We start from the raw sequence: 21,697 nt of genomic DNA on the forward strand, positions 1-21,697 counted from the left end.
GCACCCAGGACAGAACTGTGCACTGGTAGCCTAATCACAACCTACCTGTAGTCCTTCCCTTCACTGGCTATTTCTTGCTACTTTCCTTGAAAGCTGTATGTTTCTCTATGAGAAAGGGCAACATGAATTGCAAATTATTGAAAAGAAGATGGGGGGGGTCTACATGTTTTTCTTCATTTTCTTATTTGAAATTTGGAGATTTGGGGTTTAAGAAAAGTGATGATGATGTTAAAGCTTCCGCTCTAAACTGGCATTGTGACACCACATTGGAGGTGTTGGGAAACAACGGGCCTCACAGGTGACAGGGATGAGGGGATGGGAGCCTGCCATCCACCAGGATGGCTCTCTACTATCTTTATGCACAGGAGTTCTTTTAGTCTTCACCTCCTGGCAGATGGAGAAACAGTTCCACACAGCTCAAGTCACTTGCCCAAGGTTACATCGTGATAAGGGTAGGGTCAGATTTGTGTTTCAACAGCCTGACACTTGAGCTGATTCCACTAACCATTAAGATTTTCTGCCTGGTAACACTCTATGTAGGGGGCTAGAGGGTGCAGCAGGCTTTATTTCTATATTTGTTTAGCTTCAAAACTCATGCCTTTACCATTAGGTCAAGCTTCCTTCCACTAACAAAGAAATGGAGCGACTGGGCATGGAGTAACAACAAACAAGAGCCAGTTTCCTCCTCCAACATACCCTACCCTGTACATGAGACTGTTGAGCATTGCTGCGTTCAACGTCCCTTGGTATGCTCTGAAAGGGAAAACATTTCTGCTTAGGAAAACTCCTAACAGCCAAGGTCACTTTCTAGAAGGGATTTAGTACGGGTAGATGTCGGGGTGGAGGTCTCTTCCAGCTCTTCCATTTACCAGTTGTGTGACCTTGACTCAGCTACACAACATAGATGAGTTTCAGATTCTACATTTGTAATATGAGGACACCAGAAATGATGTAGATGATTGGTTTTCGTTTTCCCCCCCAAAGCAGTAGAAGCCATTATGTAAAGGATATTTCTGATCCAAACCCAACAGATGACACAAATGCAAGTGGCTTTCTCTGGGTGACAGAGGATCCACTACCATCCCTCATCCAACACAACGCCAGCAAGGTAGCTGGAAACTTCTCAGTGCCTAGCAGCAGACACCTGGTTTAGATCCCTTGGGTGGTCTCTGAGCCCCTTCCCAACTTTGATAGCCTCTCAAAGTCTAGGATTCCTTCGTGTAGAATCGGGGAATCTACTATGCGTTAGTGAAACCATCGCTGACTCCGTTAAAGAGTTCTAATCATAAACCTTGCAAATAGTCTCCTTTGAATTACAGATGTGATTTATTTAGTTTTAATCACACTACAACATCCAACACTTTAGACAGATTTACTCAGCAGTTCAAAGGAATGAAGAACTGGACTTTGTTCCATTACCACTGTGCCAGAAATTGATTTCAGGGAAGGATACGTGATTATGGTATAGAAGGTGAATGCAGAAGGTTTGGGCCGATCTCAGCCCTGATTCTCTATTTGTGTGTGGGGCAGCGTGAGTGACACAGGGTGTGAGGAGGGTTTCATAAGATGTAAAAAGAACTGATGGATTTATCGATCTAAGGAAGACAGTCTCCTTGACGGAGACATGCTGTCAAATAGTGGCAGGATGCGCTGCTAAAAGCCCTCCAGATTGATTACCCTACCTGGTACCTGATCCCTCGTCACCGCGGCAGGTGAAGAGTGCTGGAAATGTACTCACAGCTGCATTAATAAAATAGCAGGAGAGCAAACAAGGAGGCCTGGGTCAGGCAAGGCTCTGACTGAGAAGAGAGTTTCCCACTGTTCTGAATTTCCCCAGAATGGAGAGTCTCTCACATAGTGTGAAACACACAGACTGAAAATGAGACAAAATAGCTAATCCGGCTGAAAATGTATGTGGCAGCAATGACTTCTGAAGTCATTGCTCTCTGGCTTCTGAAGTTCTGTGAGTCGGTTTTCCCATCTGTTACTGCTTCTGAAACTTGACAATTCCTGTTTGAATTCTTACCTAATTAGAAAATGCTTTTGGAAATAGTGTACTAAAAGATACACCTGGTATAATTGCAAAACACTTCTTTTAACCATGCTAAAGGATCTCTACAGGCAAGCACTGTCACATCCTACTCCCTGGATCAATAAGAAAACTTAAAAGGCACACATGCACATGCGCACACGCAAGGAAGTTATCGTTAACTCACTCTTTTTATAGGCAAGTTCCAGAGGCAAAGATCAAACACCAGCTGAGAACCGGGGAAGGACAAAAATAATGGGGGGAAACAAGTCAATTATAATGGTGTTGAAAGAAGGTATTGATGCTATTATTTCTCAGAAGACCAGTATAATCTGTGACAGGTAGAGCCACACCTTTTAGAAAGGGGACAGTCCAAAGTCTTGAAGTGTTAAAAGAGAAATTAGCCAGCTCCAAATCCTGAAAGAAAATTGGAGTTTTGAACATAATGTTTATGTGCTCAAAAGGATGAAAAGTAGCTACAGATGTGAAGCATTAAAAATGTTATTGCAGGGACTTCCCTGGCAGTCCAGTGGTTAAGACTTCACCTTCCAATGCAGGGGGTGCAGGTTCAATCCCTGGTTGGGGAGCTGAGATCCCACATGCCTTGGGGCCAAAAAACCAAAACATAAAACAGAAGCAATGTTGTAACAAATTCAATAAAGACTTTAAAATTGGTCCACATAAAAAAATCTTAAAAAAAAAAATGTTATTGCAACGAAGAGTAGCCCCCACTCTCCTCAACTAGAGAAAGGCTGTGCACACCAACGAAGACCCAATGCAGCCAAAAATAAATAAATTAAATAAATTAAAAGAAAGAAAAGCATTAAAAATATATCTTAACTGTATGTAATATGGCAGAATAAAAAAAATTTTTTTTAATGTTATTGCAGTGTTTTTAGCACTAAAATTTAAACTAGAATTACAGAAAGTTTGAACTGGAGAGACCAAAGAATTCTCAATCACTTCATTTTACCAGTGAGAAAACCGAGGCTCAGGGAGGTTAGTGAATTTCCCCAAAGTCAGACTTTATGTTGGTGGGGAAGGAGCTGGGATCTGAACCCACCTCCTGACTTCTGAGTCCACTGACTTTTCCTCTATAGTATGAAAGTATAATCCACCTCTTCTTTTACCTAGATTTTCAAATGTCTTTTAAATATGCTTAAGTCTCCCCTCATTAATTATAACAACGGCAATAGCAACAACAAAAACAATACTAAAAAACCAAAAATACTCTCCTGTGGCCACAATATCACTAACTTTTCTTCTTTTAGATCTCCTAACACAATTACATCACTAGGAAGCCCCAACTGAAACAGGCCTCTGCCCTTGCCTGGGAGATGATAACGTCACACATGGGGCATCCACCATCATTCTAGAAAATGTGTCCTAACTTCTGATGTAGTGTCAGATGTCTTGGGAAGAGAGGAGGCCATTAAGGAAGAGCTAACTTAATAGATCCACGGAAATAAAATCTGGTGAAAGAAAGAAGAACCCTCTACCAGCCAGAATTTTAAAGAGAAACAGGGATGGCTGAATTATTGTAGATCTCAGAAGATAAGATATTAAGAATCGATACATGTATATGTATAACAAATCACTCTGCTGTACACCTGAAGCTAACACAATACTGTTAATCAAAGATACTCCAATATAAGATAAAAATTAAAAAATAAAATTTTAGAACCCCCCTCCCCCAAGAACTTACATGGAGCAACAATTCTTCTAGATAATTTCACAGCCTACTGAATATTCCTTCCACACAAAGGTTTTTTTTAAACAAGTGATCTGTGAATTTGGACAGGAAAAAAATATTACATCATTGTTTTCAGTAAATGCTGACTGAATTTAACTTTCCTTCAATTATGAGTATATCTAACAAACTATGGTACCCGTGGTGGAGAAAAAGGAACCCTCCTACACTGTTGGTGGGAATGTAACAAACTATGGTACCCGTGGTGGAGAAAAAGGAACCCTCCTACACGGTTGGTGGGAATGTAAATTGGTGCAGTCACTATGGAAAACAGTATGGCGGTTCCTCAGAAAACTAAAAATAGAATTACCATATGATCCAGGAATCCCCCTCCTGGGGATATGCCCAGACAAAACTGTAATTCAAAAAGACACATGCACCCCTATTTTATAACAGCACTGTTCACAATAGCCAAAACATGGAAACAACCTAAATGTCCATCGACAGACGAGTGGATAAAGAAGATGTGGTACATATATACAATGAAATAGTACTCCGCCATAAAGAACAAAATAATGCTATTTGCAGCAACATGGATATAACTAGAGATTATCATACTAGGTGATGTAAGTCAAACAAAGACAAATACCATATGATATCACTTATATGTGGAATCTAAAATATGGCACAGATGAACCTATCCACAAAACAGAAACATACTCACAGACATAGAGCACAGACTTGTGATTGCCAAGAGGGAGGGGGGAGGGAGAGGGATGGACAGGGAGTTTGGGGTTGGTAGATGCAAACTACTACATTTAGAATGGATAAACAACAAGGTCCTAATGTATATCACAGGGAACTATATTCAATAGCCTATGATAAACCAAAATGGAAAAGAATATAAAAAAAGTATATATATATATATATATGTGTATAATTGAGTCACTTTGCTGTATAGCAGAGATGGGCACAACACTGTAAATCAACTATACTTCAATAAAAATAAATAAATAAAAGTACCTTTGGTGTTGCCTTCAACAGAATGACAAATATTTTCATATTACATTACTTAGATGGTGCAAATTTTCAAATTTGCATTTTACACTTTTCCCTATTTAAAAGATACATTTTAATTTAACTCACTTCTAGATCTTGTTATTTAGTATATTAATAAAGCAAATTTATATCATAATTTTTATATTCTGATATTTTTTTAAATAATTGATTTATTTTGAATTACTAACTTTATTAAATTATTTTTAAACCACTTTATTGAAGTATGATTGAAAAAAAGCTGTACCTGTTTAACGTATACAATTTGATGAGTTTGGAGATAAGTATACACACACTTCAAACCATCACCACAAGCTATGCCATAAATATGTCCATCACCTCTAAAAGTTTCCTCTCATCCTATTTATTTAGTTGCTCTGTGACAAGAACACTTAACAAAAGATCTACCCTCTTAGCAAATTTTTAAACATACAACAGAGTATTATTAACTATAGGTAATTTGTTGTACATTAGATCTAGGGTTCATTCATCTCACGTAACTAAAATTTTGTGCCCTTTGACTAACACCTCCCTGTTTGCCCCCTCCCCATTTCCTGGCAACCACCATTCTACTCTGTGCTTCTATTTTAGATTGCTCACTTAAGTGGAATTATGTAGTATCTGTCCCTCTAATATTACCTTATTTCACTTAGTTTCCAATATATCCATATTATAACAAATAGTAGGATTTCCTTTTTTTTTAGGTTGAATAATATTCCATTGTATGTATGTATCATATTTTCTTTATTTACTCATCCATCGATGACATTTAGTTTGCTTCCATGTCTTGGCTATTGTGATTAATGCTGCAATAAACATGGGAGTGTTGATACCTCTCTGAGATCCTGATATCAGTTTTTTGGATATGTATTCAGAAGTGGGATTGCTGGATCTCATGATAGGTCTATTTTTAACTTTTTGAGGAACCTCCGTATCTGTATCATGTCCCTTCATCGTCTTACTAGGGTCATTTGCAGAGTAAAAAGTTTAATTTTGATGGAGTCCTTTTTACCAATTTTTACTTTTTTGGACTGTGCTTTGTCAAGCATGAAAATTATTTGCTTAGCCCAAAATTCTAAAGATTTCCTAAGTTTTTTTCCCTAAAAGTTTTATAATTTTATGTTTTATAGTTAAATTCATGATTATTTTGAGTGAATTTCTATATAAGGTGTGAAATTTAGACTGAGATTTTCTTTTCTTGAGCATATTTTTGTGCATATGTTTCTGGGTTACCTAGTCTATTCCATTGTTCTGAGTCTACCCCTCTGCCAATACCATGCAGTCTTGATTACTGTAGCTATATAATAAATCATAAAAACAGGTAGACTGGTTTCTCCCATGTTATTTTTCTGTTTCAAGATTGTTTTAACTATTCTAGATCCTTTGCTTTTTGGCATAAATTTTAGAATAATCTTATTTATAGCTATAAAAATCTTTCTGAGGTTTTGATAGAAATTGCATTAAACCTGTATATCAGTTTGGGGGTAATTGACATATTTAATATATTGAGTCTTCTAATACATGAACACATTATGCCGATTTATTTAAATATTAATTTCTTTCTTCATATTTTGTAGTTTTGTACAAGATACAAATTCTGAATATCTTTGGTTGGATTTATATCTAAGAATTTAATTTTTGAGCAAGTGCAAATAGTATTGCTTTTAGTGTTCACAGGAAATTACTAGTATATAGAAATATTGACTTTTAAAAAATATTTATCTTATGTCATATGCCCTTCTAACTTGCTTATTAATTCTACAAGTTCTCCTATAGAGTCCTTGTGATTTGCCACCTACACAATTATGCTATCAGCCAGTTTTATTTCTCCTTTCTGATCTCTAGGCTCCTTATTTCCCTTTCTTGCTATTTCACTGCTTAGAACTACCAGTATTATATTGAATCCGATTGGTAAGAACAGATATAGTTGCTTGTTGACAATATTAGGGGAAAATTATTCCATCTTTCATCATTAAGTATAAGGTTAACTATAGGGTTTTTGTAGATGTTCTTTATCAAGTTGAGAAAGTTCACCTTTATTCCTAATTATCTGAGAGTTTTAATCATGAATGGGATTTAAATCCTGTCAAATGATCTTTCTGTATCAATTAACTAGATCACATGATTTTTCTTCTTTAGATTGAAAATAAATAATAATAGAATGGATTACATTAATTAATTTTCAAATACTGAACCAATATTCTATCCCTGGAATAAAATCCACTTGATCAAAAAGTAAAATTCTTTTTATGAATTGCTGAATTCTACTGGTAACATTTTCTTAAGGAATTTTGTATCTATATTCATAAGGAATGTTTTTCTTTTTTTTTTTTTATTCCTGTAGAATGAAAAACTTTGTTTGGTTTAATTTTTTTTGGATTTGGTATCTGCAACATGCTAGTGTCATAAAATGAATCAGTATACCTTCTTTCATCTTCTGTTTTCTGGAAGAAATTTCGTTGAATTAGTGTTAATCTTTCCCAAAATGGTTAGAATAATTATCTCATGAAACCATTTTATCCTGAAGATTTATATGAGAAATTTTAAATGACAAATTAAAATTTAATAGTTATAGGACTATCAAAGTTTCTATTTCATATTGGGTGAATTGCAGTAGTTTGTGCTTTTAGAGAAATCAGTCCATTTCATCTAAGCTGCCAAACAGATGCTTGCAGAGTTATTCATAGTAGTCCCTTATCATGTTGTCATGTCTACAGCATCTGAAGTGATATCCTTTGTTTCACTCCGATATTGGTAATTTGCTTCTTCTTTTTTTTTTTTTTTTAACATCTTTATTGGAGTACAATTGCTTTACAATGGTGTGTTAGTTTCCACTGTATAACAAAGTGAAATCAGCTAAACATTTATAAACATCCCCATATGTCCTCCCTCTTGCGTATCCCTCCCACCCTCCCTATCCCACGTCTCTAGGTGGTCACAAAACACTAGCTGATCTCCCTGTACTATGCGGCTGCTTCCCACTAGCTATCTATTTTACATTTGGTACTGTATATATGTCTATGTCACTCTCTCACTTCATCCCAGTTTAACCTTCTTCCCTTCCTGTGTCCTCAATTCCATTCTCTATGTCTGCTTCTTTCTTCCTGTCCTGCTCCTAGGGTCTTTAGAACCTTTTTTTTTTTTAGATTCCACATATATGTGTTAGCACACGGCATTTGTTTTTAACTTTCTGAATTGTTTCACCCTGTATGACAGACTCTTGGTCCATCCACCTCACTACAAATAACTCAATTTTGTTTCTTTTTTATGGTTAAGTAATATTCCATTGTATATATGTGCCACATCTTCTTTATCAATTCATCTGTCGATGGACACTTAGGTTGCTTCCATGTACTGGCTATTGTAAATAGAGCTGCAATGAACATTGTGGTACATGACTCTTTTTGAATTATGGTTTTCTCAGGGTATACGCCCAGTAGTGGGATTGCTGGGTCATATGGTACTTCTATTTTTAGTCTTTTTGAGGAAACTCCATACTGTTCTCCATAGTGGCTGTATCAATTTACATTCCCACCAACAGTGCAAGAGGGTTCCCTTTTCTCCACACCCTATCCAGCATTTATTGCTTGCAGATTTTTTGATGATGGCCATTCTGACTGGTGTGAGGTGATACCTCATTGTAGTTTTGATTTGCATTTCTCTAATGATTAGTGATGTTGAGCATCCTTTGATGTGTTTGTTGGCAATCTGTGTATCTTCTTTGGAGAAATGTCTATTTAGGTCTTCTGCCCAGTTTTCGATTGGGTTGTTTGTTTTTTTGATATTGACCTGCATGAGCTGCTTGTATATTTTAGAGATTAATCCTTTGTCAGTTGCTTCGTTTGCAAACATTTTCTCCCATTCTGAGGGCTGTCTTTTCATCTTGTTTATGGTTTCCTTTGCTGTGCAAAAGGTTTTAAGTTTCATTAGGTCCCATTTGTTTATTTTTGTTTTTATTTCCATTTCTTTAGGAGGTGGGTCAAAAAGATCTTGCTGTGATTTATGTCATGGAGTGTTCTGCCTATGTTTTCCTCCAAGTGTTTTATAGTGTCTGGACTTACATTTAGGTCTTTAACCCATTTTGAGTTTATTTTTGTGTAGGGTGTTAGGGCGTATTCTAATTTCATTCTTTCACATGTAGCTGTCCAGTTTTCCCAGCACCACTTATTGAAGAGACTGTCTTTTCTCCATTGCATATTCTTGCCTCTTTTGTCATAGATTAGTTGATCATAGGTGCATGGCTTTATCTCTGGGCTTTCTATCTTTTGCAATTGATCTATGTTTCTGGTTTTACACCAGTACCATACTGTTTTGATTACTGTAGCTTTGTAGTATAGTCTGAAGTTAGGGAGCCTGATACCTCCAGCTCCGTTTTTTCTTTCTCAAGGTTGCTTTGGCTATTCAGGGTATTTTGTGTTTCCATACAAATTGTGAAATGTTTTGTTCTAGTTCGGTGAAAAACACCACTGGTAGTTTGATAGGGATTGCATTGAATCTGTAGATGGCTTTGGGTAGTATAGTCATTTTCACAATGTTGATTCCTCCAATCCAAGAACATGGTCTATCTCTCGATCTGTTTGTATCATCTTTAATTTCTTTCATCAGTGTCTTATGGTTTTCTGCATACAGATCTTTTCTCTCCCTAGGTAGGTTTATTCCTAGGTATTTTTTTCTTTTTGTTGCAATGGTAAATGGGAGTGTTTCCTTAATTTTATTTTCAGGTTTTTCATCATTAGTGTATAAGAATGCAAGAGATTTCTGTGCATTAATTTTGTATCCTGCTACTTTACCAAATTCATTGATTAGCCCTAGTAGTTTTCTGGTAGCATCTTTAGGATTCTCTATGTATTGTATCATGTCATCTTCAAACAGTGACACTTTTACTTCTTCTTTTCCAATTTGGATTCATTTTATTTCTTTTTCTTCTCTGACTGCTGTGGCTTAAACTTCCAAAATATGTTGAATAATAGTGGTGAGAGTGGGTGACCTTGTCTTCTTCCTGACCTTAGTTATTCACCATTGAGAACGATGTTGGCTCTGAGTTTGTATATATGGCCTTTATTATGTTGAGGTAAGTTCCCTCTATGCCTACTTTCTGGAAGGTTTTTATCATAAATGGGTGTTGACTTTTTCAAAAGCTTTTTCTGCATCTAGTGAGATGATCATATGTTTTTTCTCCTTCAATTTGTTAATATGGTTTATCACATTTACTGATTTGCATATATTGAAGAATCCTTACATACCTGGGATAAACCCCACTTGATCATGGTGTATGATCCTTTTAATGTGCTGTTGGATTCTGTTTGCTAGTGTTTTTTTGAGGATTTTTGCATCTATGTTCATCAGTGATATTGCCTTGTATTTTTTTTTGTGTGTGACATCTTTTTCTTGTTTTGGTATCCGGGTGATGGTGGCCTTGTTTGAGAAGGATAGGTGTTAGCTCTTCTCTGAATGTTTCATAGAATTTGCCTGTGAAGCCATCTGGTCCTGGGCTTTTGTTTGTTGCAAGATTTTTAATCACTGCCTCAATTTCAGTGCTTGTGATTGGTCTGCTTATGTATTCCATTGCTTCCTGGTTCAGTCTCAGTAGGTGGTGCTTTTCTAAGAATTTGTCCATTTCTTCCAGGTTGTCCATTTTATTTGCATATAGTTGCATGTAATAATCTCTCATGATCCTTTGTATTTCTGCAGTGTCAGTTCTTACTTCTCCTTTTTCATTTCTGATTCTGTTGATTTGAGTCTTTTCCCTTTTTTTCTTAATGACTCTGGCTAGTGGTTTATCAATTTTGTTTATCTTCTCAAAGAACCAGATTTTAGTTTTATTGATATTTGCTACTGCTTCTTTCATTTCTTCTTCATTTATTTCTGATCTGATCTTTATTATTTCTTTCCTTCTGCTAACTTTGGGGTTTCTTTGTTCTTCTTTCTGTAGTTGCTTTAGGTGTAAGGTTTGTTTGTTTATTTGAGATGTTTCTTGTTTCTTGAGGTAGGATTTTATTGCTATAAACTTCCCTCTTAGAACTGCTTTTCTTGCATCCCATAGGTTTTGGGTCATCATGTTTTCATTGTCATTTGTTTCTAGGTATTTTTTGATTTCCTCTTTGATTTCTTCAGTGATCTCTTGGTTATTTAGTAGTATATTGTTTAGCCTACATGTGTTTGTATATTTTACAGTTTTCCTGATATCTAGTCTCATAGCATTGTGGTCAGAAAAGATACTTCAAACGATTTCAATTTTCTTAAATTTACCAAGACTTTATTTGTGCCCCACAATATGATCTACCCTGGAGAGTTCCATAAGCACTTGAGAAGAAAGTGTAATCTGATGTTTTTAGATGGAATGTCCTATAAATATCAATTAAGTCCATCTTGTTTAATATATCATTTAAAGCTTGTGTTTCCTTATTTATTTTCATTTTGGATGGTCTGTCCACTGGTGAATGTGAGGTGTTAAAGTCCCCTACTATGATTGTGTTACTGTTGATTTCCCCTTTTATGCCTCTTAGCATTTGCCTTATGTATTGAGGTGCCCCTATGTTGGGTGCATAAATATTTACAAGTGTTATATCTTCTTCTTGGATTGATCCCTTGATCATTAAGTAGTGTCCTTCTTGGTCTCTTGTAATAGTCTTTATTTTAAAGTCTGTTTTGTTTGATATGAGAATTGGTACTCCAGCTTTCTTTTGATTTCCATTTGCATGGAATATCTTTTTCCATCCCCTCACTTTCACTCTGTATGTGTCCCTAGGTCTGAAGTGGTTCTCTTGTAGACAGCATATGTACAGATCTTGTTTTTGTATCCATTCAGCCAGTCTGAATGGTTGGAACATTTTGGTTGGAGCATTTAATCCATTTACATTTAAGGTAGTTATCGGTATGTATGTTCTTATTACCATTTTCTTAATCCTCTTTTCCTTCTCTTGTGTTTCCTGCCTAGAGAAGTTCCTTTAGCGTTTGTTGTAAAGCTGGTTTGGTGGTGCTGAATGCTCTTAGCTTTTGCTTGTCTGTAAAGGTTTTAATTTCTCTGTCAACTCTGAATGAAATCCTTGCTCATTGGAGTAATCTTGGTTGTAGGTTTTTCCCTTTCATCACTTTAAATATGTCCTGCCACTCCCTTCTGGCTTGCAGAGTTTCTGCTGAAAGATCAGCTGTTAACCTTATGAGGATTCCCTTGTATGTTAGTTGTTGCTTTTCCCTTGCTGCTTTTAATATTTTTTCTTTGTATTTAAATTTGTTAGTTTGATTAATATGTGTCTTGGCATGTTTCTCCCTGGATTTATCCTGTATGGGCCACTCTGCACTTCCTGGACTTGATCAACTATTTCTTTACCCATATTAGGTAATTTTTCAACTATGGTCTCTTCAAATATTTTCTCAGTCCATTTTTTGTTTTCTCTTCTTTTACTGGGACCCCTATAATTCGAATGTTCCTGTGTTTAATGCCGTCCCAGATGTCTCTGAGATTGCCTTCTTTTCATTCTTTTTTTCTTTATTCTGCTCTGCTGTAGTTATTTCCACTATTTTATCTTCCAGGTCATTTATCCGTTCTTCTGCCTCATTTATTCTACTATTGATTTCTTCTAGAGAATTTCTAATTTCATGTATTGTGTTGTTCATCATTGCTTGTTTGCTCTTTAGTTCTTCTAGGTTCTTATGGAACGTTTCTTGTATTTTCTCCATTCTATTTCCAAGATTTTGGATCATCTTTACTATCATTATTCTGAATTCGTTTTCAGGTAGACTGCTTACTTTCTCTTCATTTTTTTGGTCTGGTGGGTTTTTACCTTGCTCCTTCATCTCCTGCATATTTCTTTGTCTTCTCATTTTGCTTAACTTGCTGTGTTTGTGGTCTCCATTTCGCAGGCTGTAGGTTCATAGTTTCCGTTGTTTTTGGTGTCTGCTCCCAGTGGTCAAGGTTGGTTCAGTGGGTTGTATAGGCTTCCTGGTGGATGGGACTGGTGCCTGTGTTCTGGTGGATGAGGCTGGATCTTCTCTTTCTTTTGGAAAGGACCATGCCTGGTGGTGTGTTTTGGGGTGTCTGTGAACTTAGTATGATTTTAGGCAGCCTCTCTGCTAATGGATGTGTTTGTGTTCCTGTCTTGCTAGTTGTTTGGCATAGGGTGTCCAGCACTGTAGCTTGCTTGTCTTTGAGTGGAGCTGGTCTTAGCGTTGAGATGAAGCTCTCTGGGAGAGCTTTTGCTGTTTGATATTAAGTGGGGCCAGGAGGTCTCTGGTGGACCAATGCCCTGAACTTGGCTCTCCCACCTCAGAGGTTCAGGCCTGATACCCTGCCAGAGCACCACGACCCTATTGGCCATCTGGCTCAGGAGAAAAAGAAAGGACAAAAGGAAGAAAGGAAGGAAGGAAGAAAGGAAGGACAAATAAGTAAAATTAAATAAAGTTATTAAAATAGAAAAAATTTATTAAAAATAAAAAGGAAAGTAATTTAAAAAAAGATAGAAAGAAAGAAGAGAGCAAGCAAACCAGAAAAGAAATCCACCAATGATAACAAGCACTAAAACTATACTAAAAAAAAAAAAAAGCAAAATGGACAGTCAGAACCCTAGGACAAATGGCAAAAGCAAAGCTATACAGACAAAATCACACAAAGCTCTTCTCTCTTTTTACCTTTGAGGAGAGAGTGGTCAGTTTTACAAATATTTATCATAGAACAAACTTTTTGTATTATAATTTTCTTTGTTGTTTTTCTGCTTTCAATTTCATTGATTTCTATTGTTATTTCCTTCCTTTTACTGGTTTTAGGTTTATTTTGCTCTGCTTTTCGTAGGGTCTTAAAGTAGGAGATTAGATTATTGATTTGAGATTTTCCCCTTTTCTAAAGAGCTATACATTTCCTTCTCATCACTTACCTTAGCCATGTTCCACATTTTTTGATATGTTACATATTCATTTTCTTTCAGTTTAATGCATTTAAAAAACATTCTCTTGGGATTTCCTTTTGGACCTGTGGATTATTTAAGTGTGTTGTTTAGCTTCCAATTGTTTGGAGTTTTTCATGTGATCTTTCTGTTACTGATTTCTTCTTTTTTTCTCGTTTCTTTTTTCTAATTTGATTCCACTGTGATCAATGAACACACTTTGTATGCTTTCAATTCTTCTGAATTTCTTGAAATTTGTTTTATGCCCCAGGGAATTTACCACAATGTTGATTCTTTAGTCTCAAGGTACTTAACTGGTCTGCCTCTTCTCTCCATCCTTGAGTGTTCTTATGTCTCTTTTATATATAATGTCCAGTATTCAGTTGTATTGGGTTGGCCAAAAAGTTTGTTTGGGTTTTTCCATCAGATGTTACAGAAAAACCCAAACAAACTTTTTGTCCAATCCAATACTTAGTGTGAGAAGAAGAAAGCATATCTACTTAATCTTCCCAGAAGTCAAAGTCTGAATTCCTATATTTTTTGTTTATGTACTAAAGCATTATTCTGGGAATGGGTCCATTGGCTTTAACAAACTTCCAAGGAGCTTATGGTACATAAGAGGGGAAAGAGCCCTTTGCTTGGCCTTTCTCTTGGAGTGAGCAGCCCACAACCCCTCTGCCTTTCCTTCTCTCCCTGAAGCTGACCAACTGACCAGTTGTTTTTATTGGTATTAAATCCACACATTATATCCCACCTGTGAACTGACGTGACATCAAATGCCTACCACAATTCCTGACTTATCATGTACTCTCCTACCCTTAAGACAGCTTCTCTACTGATCTACATCCTGCCTGACTGTGGGTAATGTTTTGCTTCCCACCTGCATGTGCATTGCTTGACTTCAAACACCATCTATGATGTAAGCCATAAACTGGACTCAAGGTCAGCTTCTCCATCCAAGATCTTACCGAAGTCAACATGACATTTTTTTTGGGGGGTGGGGGTAGACTAAACTAAAATCCTTTATTCAAGCACATATAATTTTTTTAAAACTATAAATCATCATTTTTAAGATAGTAGGGAAAAATAAGATTCATTCATTCCTTTTGAAACATCTATTCACAAATTAAACACTCACATAATTAAGCTTGAAAGTCAGTGGTGAGTCAATGGAGCTACTCTTAACATAGGGCCAGCCAGCTGCCTATCTAGGCAATTCCTTTGTATCCTTCTTCAGGGATATAACTTTATCAGGACCTCAAAAAGGCCCTCTCCTGGATAAGCTCTCTTAGTGGCAATTAGCACAGTTTCACTAGCAGAGATGAGGAGGAGAAAAAGAGAAAGCATAAAAAAATAGGTGGATTAAAGTAGAGGATGAAACCTTTGTCAGCCAGGATGAAGCCTGTCATGCTGACTAATGTTCTTAAGCCCATAAGGGGACTCTGCTGGCAGCTGTAGCATTCTCAAGTTGTGAAAATGAGGGTATTATGCAAGAAAAATATTTATTGATCTCAAGATGTGGAGGGTGTGAGATTTACGACTGAGAAATCATATTAAGTAATTAATTTATTTACTTACATAAGTGCTGATTGGGATTCCTTGTAAATTAAATTAACTGCAAGGACAGAGTCATGAAAAGGACAACCATGCATCTTTGTGAAGTTAATAAGAGTAACTAAGTTAGGAAATATGTGGGGCCTAAAATTTGGACCACCTGACTTGGCTAAACACTCATCAGTTCTGTGTGATTTTTAAGAATTTGTTAGTCTGTGGTTAACATGAAGGTTTGTCCAAGCAGGAAAAAGAATACTGAAAGTGGAAAAGTACTAGACAGATCTATAAAGATACTCAATTCCCCTCCCACCCTGGGAACTGGAATTGTTTACCTTGAGCCATTTGAGATACACTTAAGATTCAAGCTGTCACATTCCTTGAATATGGGGAAAGTATGGCTAAAATGTTGACTACAGCTGCAATCTATGGATTTAGATAACAATGGAACTTAAAATTTAAGGGTAGGATGAATCAAAGGAAAATGTGACAAATCTCCTTTTACTAATTTTCCAGAGGAGATGTTTCATGTACTCTTATATCTCTTCTGGATACCAGCTAAATACAGGGGCACACCAGGACCCTAAACCATGCAGACAGCATTTCAGTGCTCCCACAACCTAGTTTCAAGCGGCAGCAGAGTGAAGGTGAATGGGCACAGAGAGAGATGGAGTTGCCATGAAGATCAAAGTATGATAGCGATTACCCATCCCCCTGTAGCCTGGGTCCATCACTGCTCTGCCAGGCATCCGAACCGAAGGCTGCAATGGAAACTCCATCCTTTCACATTTCTCTACCCACCTTAGTCCATATCCCAACTCCAAACAGCTAGGAAATAGTAAACTGAGGACAGGAATGACTGCTGAAAAACATCACCTGAGAAAATGATTTTGTACAATATATATACTTAGAATGGTATTGGAACCTCACATTAACCAATCACAAAGGAAAGAGAAACCTATGGAGTTTATCCCTCTTGCTCTGTGTTTGACTCACAGAAGATATTTAAGTTGCTAGATGATGAAATGAGTGGCTATCTAAGAAGTAATATCACTACTTCAAGCTTATTTTCAGTTATCTCCAAAACTAGATCAATATATGATAGGCAATCACTATGTCATTCTTCTTCAGCAAAGGAGAACAGAAGTGACAGAACACAGGGACTGACACGGTGACTTTGCTCTATGCCCCTCTGTCACAGCACTGTCCATCTTGTCATTCTTTTTTTCATGTTGTTCAGATGATCAGGAAGAAGACTGAGAGGCCCACAGGGCTGGTCTCAGTGAGGCTGTCTCCAATAGCCCCTCCTTTTATTAAAAGCTCTGGAAATTTTTCTACAAAGCAACCATCCTTTCCTTTCACTGAATTCTAGAACCAGCAAACAGTAGAGGGAGAAGCTGGTGGAGAGAAGAAGAGGACAAAGGATGACAGAGCTAGGAAGAACATAAATAAAAGGCATGCATTCCATCTATTCTCCCATGATTATTGAACACTGGAATCATACAAGATTATCTCTCCAGGGCTCTCTTCACTGTAAAATGCTGGGGAGATAATAGATCTGGAAAAAACAGATATTCTGAAACTCTACAAAACATGATATCCACAGCTTGGAGGAAATAAAATATTAATATGTCCATTTTTTAAGAGGGAAGGAAGATTGCGCACTGGAATGTTTTTCATCCAATATCGATGCTCCAATTCATACATATGTGCTTCAGTGAATTCCATGGTTTCTATCCTCTCTGCCACCCTGACTTGGGTGCCTATACTTCAGTCAGGAGAGAGAAGCCATGGGCTCCTGGGCTAGTATACAACGTAACAGTCGTTCAGAGGGGCACAAGGCATGTCATCCTTTTTCGTTTGGATGCCCTCCAAGTGCTTCCTTTAAGCTTCCTCAGGGTTTTTTTTTCCCCTTGTCTTTTCGTGCTTTATTGTACAGTCAATGTATGGGCTTCATATGGCTCATTTGCACCCCTCAGACAGGCTCTTCACTTGCTTTACAATATAAGACTAGTTACTGAAGAGACATTATAAAAAGCTAAAGGATTTACGTAGGTTATATATCATACCAGCTCATGGGAAATGTTAATATGTCTTGATGGGACATCATTAAGTCTTTATGACAGTATAAAAGCAATGGTAGAGCTGGTAAGTCAGACGCAATGCCTTTCAGATCAAATTCGGAAAGCTGGTCTTCAGAAACTCTAGTGTCACTATGTATGAAACAGATGGCTGGTGAGGGCCTGTTGTATAGCACAGGGAAAAAAAAGAAAAGGTGCAATCTGTTTGCAGGACATATTTTAAGTTAACCTTAAAAATGCAATCCAATATACATCAGGTGCAGACAAATACTGTTTGATTCCAGTTATACGAGGTACCTAGAATAGTCAAATTCATAGTGTCAGAAAGTACACTGATAGATGCCAGGGGCTGGGGGGTAAGGAGGGGGAATGGGGAGCTAGTGTTTAAAGGTGACAGAGTTTCAGTGAAAAAGTCGGGAGATGGATGATGGTGAGAATCGCAAAACAATGTGAATGTACTTAGTGCCACTGAATTGTACAGTTAAATATGGTTAAAATAGTATGTTTTATGTTATGTGACTTTTACAATTAAAAAAATTAAAGAAGAAACTCGTGTTTAAGCTGGAAAATGTGCACATACAGAATAATTTATCATATCTGTGTGTTTCATTAACCCCCTGCCCCCCACAAAATGATAGGGAGGAAAAAAAAAACTTACCCTAAAGACCAATGGCAAATTTCATTTTAGCAGCAAGCATTTAAAAGTGTTCATGCGTTCATGACAATTTAACACTCTTCTTGTTTAGTCGTCAGAAAAAAAAGTCCAGCTAAAATAGTTTTAAAGATACTTGTTGATATGAAATTACATCCTAAAAGAAATCTAAGATACATGCAAATGACATGCAGATTTACAGAATATTGGTCTAAAATAACCCCAGAAAACTATCCAGTGGCTTCAAACAGAGTTTTTAAATTTTTTATTGGAGTACAGTTGATTTACAATGCTGTGTTAGTTTCAGGTGTACAGCAAAGTGACTCAGTTATACATACACATATATCTACTTTTTTTTTTTTTTTTTTTTTGGTCCTTTTCCCACATAGGCTATAGGTTATAGAGTATTGAGTAGAGTTCCCTGCACTATACAGGGATACTATAGATAACTAATAAGCAGGTTCTTATTAGTTATCTATTTTATGTAAGTAGTGTATATATCAGTCCCAATCTCTAAATTTACCCCTCCCCCAGCCCCACCCCCCTGGTAACCATGTTTGTTTTCTACATCTGTGACTCTACTTCTGTTTTGTAAATAAACCTCTTTTTTAGATTCCACGTATAAGCGATATCATGTGATATTTGTCTTTCTGTGTCTGATTTACCATCAAAAAATCTACAAACAATAAATGGTGGAGAGGGTGTGGTGAACCTACCAACAGTGTAGGGAACCCTCCTACACTGTTGGTGGGAATGTAAATTGATACAGCCACTATGCAGAAAACTATAGAGGTTCCTTAAAAAACCAAAAATAGAACTACCATATGACCCAGCAATCCCACTACTGGGCATATACCCGGAGAAAACCATAATTCAAAAAGATACGTGCACCCCAACGTTCATTGCAGCTGTTTACAATAGCCAGGACATGGAAGCAGCCTAAATGTACATTGACAGAGGAATGGATAAAGAAGTGTGGTACATATGTACAATGGAATATTACTCTTTTTTATAAAGAACAAAATAATGCCATTTGCAGCAACACGGATGGACCTAGAGATTGTCATACTGAGTGAAGTCAGTCAGACACAGAAAGACAATGGATATTTGAAGAGCCCTGGAGCTCTACTGAGGTGCCTCGGGCTTCTCGGATGAGCAAGAGAGTGGTGAATGGACACCAGACAAACTGGGCTCAGAACCCTTTAGTGTGTTTCAACTTGGGAAGTTCTACTTTTGTCTGTTTTATGTGTATCATAGTCTGACATCAAAAAAGAAAGTTAGAGACATACTCATTGAAACCATCCCCTCTCTATTTTTAGAAAACATCATCTTCCTTGAATTTGTAGGGAGGAATAAATGAAATATCATACTGTCAAAAATAATACATAAAGTGTATATTTTTTAAATAATAAAAGTAATACAAGTAATATATCTGTATAATTGAGAAGTTATTTTTGGTTATTTCGGTTATATTGCATAAGTGTATAACTGAACACTACAGATTCCCAATGCTGCCATACTTCCATGTCATGATTTTTCTAAACTTAAAATTGCATTATCATATCTACAAAATTAACATTCTAAATTACTTAAAATATGCATTGATGTGCACCTGTGTGTTGGTCATGCAAATTAGCACATGCAAATATGCCTATAGATTAAAATGAAATCAGGGTGCAGAATTAAATGAAATCAGTTGGTCAATTTAAATTTTAATAGATCCTACCACTTGTGTACATTTAGGTTAAACACTCATTGTGATTTCTGAGAGCTCTTCACCCCACGAGGCTTCAGATGAACTGCCTGGGAGGGCCAATGGTAAATGCATCGTGGACAGGGTAGCTAAAAAAGCTGATGAAGGTGATGTTTTAAAAAAGAAACAAGACGAAAATAAACACATCTGTTGAAATCATGGAAAAGCGTGTACACAAGGTATTATGATGCCTGCTGCACAAAGCAAACTAAATCCCCACTGTCCCTGTACCCAAGTTTACACACTGAACAGACCATATACAAGGACAACTGTTAATGGGATTATAAGTACACAGGAGGAAGAATTCTCAGTATCAAGGGATAACAGTTGCTATAGCTGGAAGTGATACTGGTAATGGTAAGAGGTATTTAAAACCCAAATGCTTACTAAGGGCAGGCAATAACCTAAGTTGATGAAGTGGCTGGTGGAAGACACCTGCACAGGTTGACTATGGTCCAGGTCTAAGCCTAAAAGGGACATTTTCATCAGGTCCAAGCATATCATAACCATTCAGAAATGATGTTCCCAGTGACTGATTTGGTCAAGGAGAGCTAAATACAAATCTCCTAAACTCTTCTTAACTTGGCACTTAATCCAATAAATAACACAACAAGGACCAAACAAAACATGAATTTGACTTGCAATCACCATCCCTTATGTTGTCAGAGTTTACAGTTAAGGGAACTGAGTTAAATGGTGCACAGGGGTTCCTAAGTGGCCACGGGCAACTTAAATTTCAACTTTTCTAATCCTTCAACAAATAATCTGCATTATGGAGTTATAAAGGTGAGAGCAACTTCCCTCTGTTCCATCTCTCTTATTTTCCCTTAACTGCCAGAGGCTTGAAATCTATCAGTTGTGAATACTGGTTCCTTGGTTTGAGCTTACCAGTGTGCTAGGCAGCTCGGTGGTGGCCACACTGTAAACGAGTCCCTGCCCCCTCCTTTCCCACATCCTACTCATTCCTCTTCTCTTGATGGCTGTGATGTCACCACTCTGCTTGGACCAGGACTAATCCATAAAGGCCTTAAGGGGAAAGAGGTTACTTCTCCGCACCAACTCCCTTTCCTGTACAGAATTCCAGAAAACTCACATCCCCCCTCCCACGGAAAGAACAGCAAGCTATTTTTAACGTTTTAGATCAGAACATATTTGAATGGCATTCATTTTTCATTTCTCACCCACGTGCCCAGTTTTGAAACTGTTCTACTTGAAAAATATTTTTATTTTGCCATTTTGGTTTCCCCTTTTGGCCAGCATTCATTTCTGTCAAAGGAAGGAAGTAGAAAAGCAATGTTATATGTTAGATGGAGGGAATCCGCTGCGTGTCATTGAAATAAAAGACAACGGCCTCTATTCTGTGGCTGCTATGCGTGAACATGCCATCCTTAAGAATTGGGTTAGGGTTTGAGTAAACTATTCCTGAGAAACAGCTTGGGCAAACACTGCAATCTCTAAATATTGTCTAATAACAATGAAGCAAGCTTCTTTTTTGATCTCATTTCCAAGTAAATGGGTGTCTTGCCACTTAGCATTACCTCTAGAAGTAACCTTGTCATATCTTGCCAACTGAGCAGTATTACAGCTTGTCAAGGTGGATGGCAGAGTTTTGTTGCAAGTTCCTCTTGTAGACAGAACACAATGGCTGACAAACAGAATGGGGTTATTGTGTGGGTTCTTATTAGTATAACATCAATTGGGAACTTAAGCCTAAGCTTAGGAGGGGAATGAAGAGAATCATGTGTTCTAAAAATACCTTTAAAGTTATTCCTCTGAATTCTCATGTGATGTGGGGTTAAGATAAAGGGATTCAACTGGCCTTTTAACCGTCTGAAAAAGTTACGTTTCACTCATTTGGAATCCTCCATGAAGAGTTTAAGCACTGACTTGCCTAGGGTCACGCTAGATACTAAGACACCAAAATAAGGTAAAAGGCTTCCAATTTCAAGTGTGAAGATACAGCACAACATCCAAGGGAGTATTTTGACAAGATGGAAAAGATGTAT

This window comes from Leucopleurus acutus (assembly GCF_964270905.1).
Source record: "Leucopleurus acutus genome assembly, chromosome: 5".
NCBI classification, from domain to species: Eukaryota; Metazoa; Chordata; class Mammalia; order Artiodactyla; family Delphinidae; genus Leucopleurus; species Leucopleurus acutus.